Here is a 9,939-nt window from a genome sequence, read left to right as displayed (position 1 = left end):
ATCCCTTTGAATACGTGCTAACTACTTATGCTAAACAATCTGTTGCACCCAGGAGCGGCGCCAGGGTTTTTGGCGCCCTAGGCGGGGGTCCTTCCGCGCTCCCAGTCGTCGTCGGCAATTCTGCGGCGGGGGGTCCTTCCACGCTCCCGGTCTTCGGGGCACTTCGGCGGCGGGTCCCGGAGCGAGTGAAGGACCGGCACCAGAATTGCCGCCGAAGACCCGGAGCGTGGAAGGACCCTCCCGCCGCCGAATTGCCACCAAAGGTGGCAAAATGCCGCCCCCCAAATCCTGGTGCCCTAGGCGACCGCCTAGGTCGCCTAAATGAAAGCGCCGGCCCTGGTTGCACCATGCATTTAGCTGTGATGCTGGGAAGTACCTTTCCCAGACCTGAAGAAGAGCTCTGTGTGGCTCAAAAGTTTGTCTCTCTCACCAACAGCTGTTGATCCAATAAAAGATATTACCTCACCCACCTTGTTTCTCTAATATAAGAAATAGGTATTATTATTACATGAGCAGTGTTTGAGCAATGCCATCTTGTTACAGCAAAGGCACGCTCCTGTGCAGTGCCACACACCATCCTGCTGAAAGGGCACGTTCCTACTTGGGGCTGCAGTGGGCCCAGCTTCCCCTAGAAGGGCATTTTCTCTCCACATGCCATGGTGGGGCCGTGCCTCAGTGGGTCTGCAGCATGACACATAGGCTCACACCCACATCATGCTATGACATTAACACCCAGGCCTCCTTGGCACAAAGGGACACTTCTGTATGATACTAGGATGTTGCCACAGAACGGTGGTGCATCCTCTCGTAATGTATGGGCAAGGCCAGGCTTGTGATTAATTGTTTTTCCATTGGGAGCACATTTCAAAAGTGGGGGCCTGCTATGGAGAAAGTTGTATTGTGCATTGCATCCTGTATCATGGATCCTGTTTTGATGGGCACTATGCAAGCATTCATAATAAACATATTATCAAAATTTACCATGAGTGGAATATCACTTTTTGCACAGTTTCCTATGAAAAAAACACTCTAATTTTGATTTAAAAGGATGATCTCAGTTGAAAATATAAAATAAAAAATGTAAACAAAGACTGCAACTACAATGGGGATAAAATGCTGTTTCTTACAAGGGGACGCTATCAACTTGAAATACTGTCCATTTAAAGAAAGTGAGCTAAAATGTATATTAGGTCTTATGCCTGGCCCTATGTGCCTCTGATTATGTGTGATTTTACAATCATTTATTTATTTAATAACCTTCTATACTGCTGCTCTGTGAAAGACCCACACAGATAACAGTGAAAACTCATGGACAGATTATACACAAAATGCTACCAAATGCACAAAACAAACTGACAATTAAAAAAAAAAATCTGTTCTAGTAATCTAAAAGTACAACAGAATTAGGAGGAAAATTTATCAGACAAATAATTTGTAAATTGATATGGCAGTGCCCCTTTAAGGACAAAAATGCATCCCAGCATTCTTGTTAGTCATTACATATACCCACGTTTTGGTGCTGTTGATGGCTTCATTTTATGCTTCCACATATCTGAGCTGTGCATATATTGATCAAACAATGCAGCTGTTACATATTGATTAGCTCACAGGCTGTGATATATTATACCTAGAGAGTCAGTTGCTGTTGTGATTGAATGGGCGGCTTTAAGGTTGATTGCAGATGTATTGTTTTACTACTCACACCAAGATATTGCTGAAAACAAGGCACAAGACAGCAAGTGGCCTGGGTGGCAACAAAAGTAATCATTCAGAATTGGAATTGTACAAAGGAGGAAAGTAGACCTGGAAACAGTCTCTATGGCAACTAAAAAACAGTTATTAGAAAAGACACTGCAGGAAAGACATTAAACTGAAAGTGAATTATTCTACTGAGGAAAGAAGACTATAATTTTGTTTGGGCAATTTGAAATAAATCGTTTCCTGTTATCTGGCACAGTAGCTACATCCACTACTAAATCAGTTGAAATCCAGATCACAGCCTTGCTAACAACAGATATTCATATTTGTAACAATTGAAGTTGCTTGGTGCTATTGAGCTGGTTAACATTGTTCTCTTTTTTCTTTCTGATAGTAAGTATAGTGTTGTTTATACCCTCTATATGGTGATTATATTTGGTACATTGACACTATGGTAAAAGCACATTAAAAATGCCCAGGATGCATAAAGAATTTACTACATTCAGCTAGTTTTATTTCTGTAACTATATGAAACTGCATTTATTTTGCACCTACCTGCATGATACTATCCAGTCTACTCAATGGGGCTACTTCACAGATTCCAGTTTATGGACTAGATGAACCTCAGGTTTGATGCAATATGGCAATTCCTTTATTCCTATATAACAAAAATAACCACAATCCTGACTCCAAACTGTTCCCTTTCCCCCTTTGCTATGGATCAGGTAAAAGCAGGAATTGAAAATAACTTTTGCTATATTCTGTCTTGGACCTATGACAATCTTATGTCCAGAGTTAGAATCATAGAATATCAGAGTTGGAAGGGACTTCAAGAAGTCATCTAGTCTCAAAGCAGGACCAATCCCCAGACAGATTTTTGCCCTAGATCTCCTCTTCAAGGATTGAGCTTATAACCCTGGGTTTAGCAGGCCAATGCTCAAACCACTGAGCTATCCCTCCCCAACTTAAAGAACAGAGAGCTGATGCCTAGGATTTCCAGTGATATAGACAACATTTTTATCTAGTCCTATCAGCACAGAAGAGAGGGTAGGCCTTACATACAACTGTAACACCCAGATGCGTAGAAAAGCTAGGTTAGATGAATTTTAAATTCTAATCATTTGGTCAAGCTCCAACATGTGCTGGACTTGTTCACTAAGGCACTATACACATGTGTTCAATTCTCTAAGATGTGGCATAAACAGAATACATTATGATGTGATGTGGCATAAAAGTTTCATTGGTATTCAGTAGGGATGATCAATCAGTCACGTGTGGCCTTAACCCTTGAGATTGCAGCCATTCCAAACTCATTCCAATCAAACATTTCCCACACCACATATACATATTTATAAAGACATGTAAAACAATGAGATAGTGAACACCAAGGAATTGATGTTGGTTGTGTGCCTGAATAGACACCCAAACACAATTGAAGGCAACCTTCACACCACTCTGGCTCTCCAGCCAGTTCTGATACCCAGTAACTTCCAAACACTTGTACTTACTCAACCATTCCTGACAGCCCCAGCTGTCCTCCCTGCCTCTTCCTCTTTTTACACCACCTGGGTTGGTCTCCTTGGGGCTCATAAGCTGTAGCTGCCTCAGGCCTTTGTCTTTTAACCCTTATCTCTACAAAGAGAGGCCAAGCCAGGAAGTCTGGTCTCCCTCCTGAGTCTCAGTCACATTTCCCTTCAGGTGGTAGATGCAGCACTTCTCCAATCAGCACAAAGGAGACTCTAGGTCACAACCTATAGGTACCTTCTTCAGGGTGATCACTTGTTACATCTGAGAGGAGGGATGGTCCGGCAGTTAGGGTGCTGACACTTGAGAGACCTGTGTTAAATCCCCTGCTCTGCCACAGACTTCCTAGGTGACTTCGGGCAAGACACACAGCCTCTCTGTGCCTCAGTTACAAATCCGTATCTCACAAGGGCATTGTGAGGATAACCACATTCAAGATATTGAGATGCCCAGGTTATAGGGGCTATACAAGTACCTAAGATAACCAGTACAATGGCTGTGTCTTTAGGACTCAACCTGGCCCTTAAAATTAAAGGGACACTGTCCTATAGTTTTGCCCAAAATTCAGGCTTTGTCCAGAAAGAGGGAAAGAGATGGGCGTGGGGTTTTTGAAAAACTGAAGGTGAATAAAAAGGTTTATATAGAATTAAAAAAAAAAAAGAAAACAGGTTTATTTAGATTTTAGCTTTTGTGTGCTGAAAACCAAGATTTTTTAGCAATGTGGTAGTGCACGAGACCAGACAGTGATACTCACTTTTCAATGTCCAAGCTGAGGGAAGTGCAAACAGTGAATGAATGGTATAAACCATGGTGAAAAGTATTGTTATGCTGGCGGTTTGGCGAAACCTCATTTAAGCTGGTGGGCGTAATACCTGTCATTCATTCAGGATATATGTAAGAAGTAGTTTAACTCCTTTTGGAATAAAATAGATTAAACCAGAAGAGCCACTGCCTAAAACACAGGTCACACACAAGGTGGATCAGGAGCTGAGCTACGTGGGCAGAGGGGTTTCACTTGGGACTCAGTTAGGGTGACCAGATGTCCTGATTTTATAGGGACAGTCCCGATATTTGGGGCTTATTTTTATATGGGCTCCTATTATCCCCTACCCCCTGTCCTGATTTTTCACACTTGCTATCTGGTCACCCTAGACTCAGTACAAATGCAGAGAGCTAGGTATTGTTTGGTGGAGCTGTGTATGCGTGTGAGGAGAAGCAGCCAGAAACAACACAGAAGCAGACAGAGGAGGTATCAAAAAGCCAAAGACAGCCAAAGAAGCACTTGTAGCATGACCCTGAGAGAAAGCTAGCAGAGAGCTTTTGGGGTAGCGTCCTGGCTCAAAAAAGTCTTGGAATATTGAGTAATGAAACTTTCTCTTGTTGGTTGATTCTTACTGCATTCAGGGAAATAGGACTTTGTGTGCATTCTTTTGCATCAAAGAAATGGCTGACTCATCATCAATTTCTCCCCCTAACAGAAACAACCTGTAAAACCCTGGACATTGGCTAACTGGTCAGGTCAAAATTATTTAGTTCCTGTAGTGGCCACAATGTGGCAGGTGCTTCCCAGACAGACTAGAAGGCCCAGTCCCTGACCTGAGGAGCTCACAGTCTATAGATAGAGGTTGGGGGAATAGGTACAACATATAGGTAGTTAATTAATAAATTATTCTGTTATCCATCTTGCCGTGATTGGTCATCTGAGGGTACCACATCTCCAGGGGGGACTAGAATGCAGAGGGGGTAGTGGCCTTGTTCGGGAAAGGCATTCCATGCATATGGGGGTATTTGCAGAGAAGCCAACAAATGGTCAGATGAGCCTACTAATGGAAGGGCATAGTTACATAGGGCTTTGAAAGTGGCAACAGGAACTTGACCTTCCATGAAGGAGGGGGAACCGATGGAGGGATGAATCTAAATAAATTGATTTTTAAAAATTTTCCAGTTTCAATACTCTAAATTGTTATTAATGATATAGGTAAGGATATGTATATGTGTGTGTGTGAGAGAGGTCCCTTTAAAATGTTGGTAGCCAGCTAGGTGCTAGAAAGCAAGGCCTTGTTAGAATAAATTGAATGAGTCCATTCTCCTTAAGCGTTTGATGGAGGTATTTAAAATGTTTCACCAAAATGATGAGAATCCCAGCTGACCTGTAGAGCTGCGAACCCTCCAGGATTGTCCTAGAGTCTCCAAGAATTAAAGATTAAACTTTAATTTAAGATTATGTCATGTGATGAAACCTTCAGGGATATGTCCAACCAAAATTGGTAACCCTAGTGACCTGCAGGTCAAAATCATTTTCAAACCCATCTGGTGAGGCCATACGAGTTTGTAAAGCTTTCTTGTGTGCAAAGTGTAATTTATTGGCACATTGTTTACTAAATCTGGTTACAATGCTTTGGCCTCATCTGTTTCATTCTAGAGCTAATAGATAATTGTTAATGGATCAGGCTATCATTGGATGGAGAAATCAAATTATTTTGCCTCTTGGACATCATTTTATCAGCCGAGTTGTCCAGATTATAAAATTCTGTTCCAGTATATAAACAAAACAGGCCAGGTTCTGATCTCATTTCCACAGGTATAAATCTAGAGTATCCACTTCAACGGAATTACTCCAGATTTGCACAGGTGTATCCAAAATCAAGAATCTGGCCCATTGACCAATAACCTAAGAGTAAAATCTATATTAATCTTTCTCTTCCTACACTCTTCAGTCTGTTTTTCTGAAATCTAGGAAATTTACATTGGTATATAGTGTTTCCATTAAAGGTATAATGGGGGTGAAGAAACCCTACCCCTGTGGATTGCTAGCCCGTACAGGGATTGTCTCTGTGTGTTTGTACAGCATCTAGCACAAGAGTGCCCTAGTCTCAGTCGGGCATCTACTCACAACTATCATAGAAATCATCATAATGGACACTGCTAAACCATCCTTTCCAGAGAAGACTTTTATCCCATAGAGGGGGAGTCCGTGTTTTTTGGTGCGGAAGGGTTCAATCCCCATGACCAACCCAAGGATGGAGATAGTTACTGTCATGATACCGGGCCAGCTGCACTTCTGACTCCTCTCTGGTCTCTCTCAATGCAGCCCCTCAGGTTTCAGGCCCCGTGCCTTCACCCCTCCTGGCATGGAGTCCTATGATGCTGCCACTCTTAGACCTGGCCCTGATCTACAGTACCTTGTGGACCACCCATGTCTATCTATCAGGCCTGACTGGGTACGTTATTGCTATTCTTCCCTTTGGGAGCTGTGACCAGTGAACAATACAGTGCCCAGACAGCCCTCTCAAACCCAAGTATTGTTTAATCTTAACAGTGGGAACAAAGCAGAACATAAGAGTAAAAGGATTTTAAACCAATGAAAGGTCTACACACAAGTCTGTCTTACCTAAGTGCTTCTACATTGTGAAGGGACCCTAGGAAGGCCTGGTTTCTTCAGACACCCTGGTGGGTGCTTTTGGCTGTCAGTCTGTTCTCCCAAACAGGTCCTTGACAACTGTGTCTCCTCCCTGCTTGATGGAGTCCTTTTAAAACTAGTCAGGAATCAGGACCTTTGTTCTCCTCAATTTCCCGGGCTTGGACCGTGCTGCCCAAAACCAGTTTGGTGAGCTCCATAGGGGGTTGGAGATAGGACATGAAGGCAAATGGCTCCTGCATTAAGTGTTGGCAAATGAGTAGCTATCTTGAGCCATTGTCTGGGTCCCTGCTTGTTTCTCCAACACCTTGCTATTAAAATAACCCAACATATTCATAGAGCAAATATCCCAATAACCACGTCAACAAGACACTATTCATAGATTATTACAGAGCACCCCACTTCTGCCACAGTTACAGAAATTCCATTAGCAGAGACAGGGCCTTCTTACCTGTATGCAAAACCCCTAGCAACACTGTATAGGGTGACCAGATGTCCCGCTTTTAAAGGGACAGTCCCGTTTTGTGGGACTTTTTCTTATATAAGTGCCTATTACCCCCCACCCGCTGTCCCGTTTTTTCACAGTTGCTATCTGGTCACCCTAACACTGTAGCTGCTGTGCAAATGAAGACATCAAATAAACATTAATCATGAACGGTTTTGTAATCTGACATGTATGCTCACGTAGATGTATTTCATTGCTCCCAATGTTTCAAGTGGCTAAAGCAGGCCCTGTTCCTGGTGTGGGTGGGATGCCTGGTGGTTGGAAGGTCCAAAGAGGGGGAGTTGAAGAGCGAACAAGCCCACCCCATGCTCATGCCATATCAGGAACTCCTGCAGTTCCTGTTCCACCAGGTTGTGACCCCACTTAATCAGATGTGGCCTGGCTACCTCCCCATCCAGGGGGCCAGATGGGGAGGCAGGCCAAAGTTGAGCCGCAGTGCGACCCTGTGCATCAGCAGGGGCCAGGTAACGGTTGCAATGCCCACAGCAGGGAGCCGAGCCCAGCCAGCCCTGGGGGACAGGAGCTACTTCGACAGGACAGAGGGGTTTGGGGATCAAATCAGGACAGTCCTGCGAAACCCAAGACTGTTGGGAGATCTGGTAGGTGGCAGCTGATATTGGCACATTTTACCTACATGTTCTAACAGTTTGCAAAGAGGTGGGTCCAAACAAAAACCCTGGATCCAAATAATCCTGAGTTTTGGGAAAATCTGGAATGTGATCTGCAGCCACACCTTGTGAGTGGGACCCATCTCTAGGAAACACATTCCATATTTTCCATCTTTAAATAGCTAATAAATTTGGATTCAGCTGTCCCATTTTCCCAGTAAAATTCAATTTACATTGATCTCTAGGCAGGCTTTGAAGGAGGAAAATGTACTGATTGGAAGGGGAGAGAGTTCTAACTTCCCTGCACAGACTTTGTATTGCCTGCAGCAGGGGGATCATGTTTTGTGGCTTTTGGGCCATTGCTTCCCCTTTTTACTCCTCTCGGTTAGCAGCTGGGCTCCATAACCAGAAACTGCTGAAGGCTTCTCTATCCATTACTGCAGCTCTAAAGGGCAGCTAGACACTCAGGGGGCTCATTATCGTCCACCACTAGACAGCTTCTTTGCCCTTGCACCATCTAGAGGTCTCAGCTTTGCTTCTGGACTTAAGATGCTGGCCCCCTGTAGGCACCAGTTTGGTTTATTTATACCAGCCAATGCCTATATAGGTAGAGCCCTGCAAATCCGCGGATATCCGCTTTATAGCTACGGATGCGGCAGATCAGATGTGGATACACATTTTGTATCTGTGCAGGGCTCTACCTACATGTGGAACAGGAGATGCTGGCAAAACCAGCCTGCAAGTCTCAGGATGGGAGATAACATTACACGGCCATCAGAAGAGCAAATGTAAATGCTCCCTCGGTGTTTTATATTTATTTCGCATGTGAAGCGGCTTCTCCATTGTAAACTGGTATTTCACATCTTTCTTTCTTTCGTTCTAAAACCAGGGCCTTTTGAGATTAACCTCCCACTCCCCAGGGAAAATTCCCTGAGCAGCGAATAACATTGGGCTGGTTTGGATCAATGGAGGATTTTGGTAGGAAAAGCCAAGGCACAGGGCTTGTCAATATCACCTCGCAGGAGGGTGGGGTAGGGGCTGAGTTTCTGCCCCCTGTCCTCACCTGGTGCTTTGTTCACTCTCTGCAATGGTGAAGGTGCCTTTAAAAATCCTGCCAAACCCACGGGCTGAGGAATATTCGGATCCATAGCATGATCTCACGTTTTAAACAGCCCACCGCACCTCTCTCTTTGTCCAATGTTTCCTGAAGAGACGTGATGAGGATTTTAACATACTCCCTAGGCTCAGTGTGTGTGCGCGCTTTAAGGTCAACCAAGCAGGAGACTTAAAATGGACATACATCTCTCACTGCCAAAGGTAGAGAGGGTGGGGGCAGAGAAGCGCCAGGGGCTCTCAGTCTCCTCCCAGCCACGCCTGGGAAAGGAGAGCGCTGACCTCAGGCTGCAATGGTGTGATTTCCCTTTGCAAGCGCCACTCCTCTTTACGCTATTCCATAGCTCCAGGATTTGTTCCTGACTCAACGCATTATCATCCCCAAGCCTCCCTGGAGGCAGGTATCTCGCTGCTGATTTGTCTCTTTATTCCTTGCCTCATTCTTAAGGGGGGGGGGGACCCAGAAGCAATTAACGCTGCTTTTTTTATTTTGTTACCTTTCATGTAAAAGAACTTTTGCTAGGCGGTTATTCCCACGCATGCAGGGTTGCAAACTGCAGGAGCTGGCCAGTGCTCAGGAGATGTAAGGAGCTTGGAAGAATCCCACCCTGGGAGTGGTACTTGCTTTGTGTGTGTAGCCTCCCACTCCAGTTGCCTTTTATTTTTTATTTTTTTTTTATGCTGTGCAGCGCTTCTGTGAAATGCTTTTTTGGTTAAAAGAAGAAGAGATGTCACATCAGGAGCTAACCCAGCGACTGGCCACAGTCATCACTCATGTGGGTAAGGTATCTTTTCTTCCCCCCCCCCTACCTTTTGCATGGATTTTGGGCTCACTTCCCTTCACCTCCTCCACAGGCTGGGAGGCGAGGCAGCTGTGCGTGACACGCACCTTGCGGGGGATTTCGGAGCAAGCAGTGAATTGCAAAAATCCTGCCATCAAAAAATCTTTTGGTTAATGCATTTGTCCAGTGTGCAATTCTTTGGGCTTTTTAAAAAATGCATATGTGCTAATTGTGAATTGAATTGCATTACATCTACACGGGTAGTAATGTCTGCGGATGAAATGCTATAGG

This window comes from Terrapene carolina, unplaced genomic scaffold, assembly GCF_002925995.2.
Source record: "Terrapene carolina triunguis isolate 2854851 unplaced genomic scaffold, T_m_triunguis-2.0 Scaffold88, whole genome shotgun sequence".
NCBI lineage: Eukaryota > Metazoa > Chordata > Testudines > Emydidae > Terrapene > Terrapene triunguis.
The sequence above is the reverse complement of the archived record's forward strand: the minus strand, read 5'-3'. Positions refer to the sequence as shown.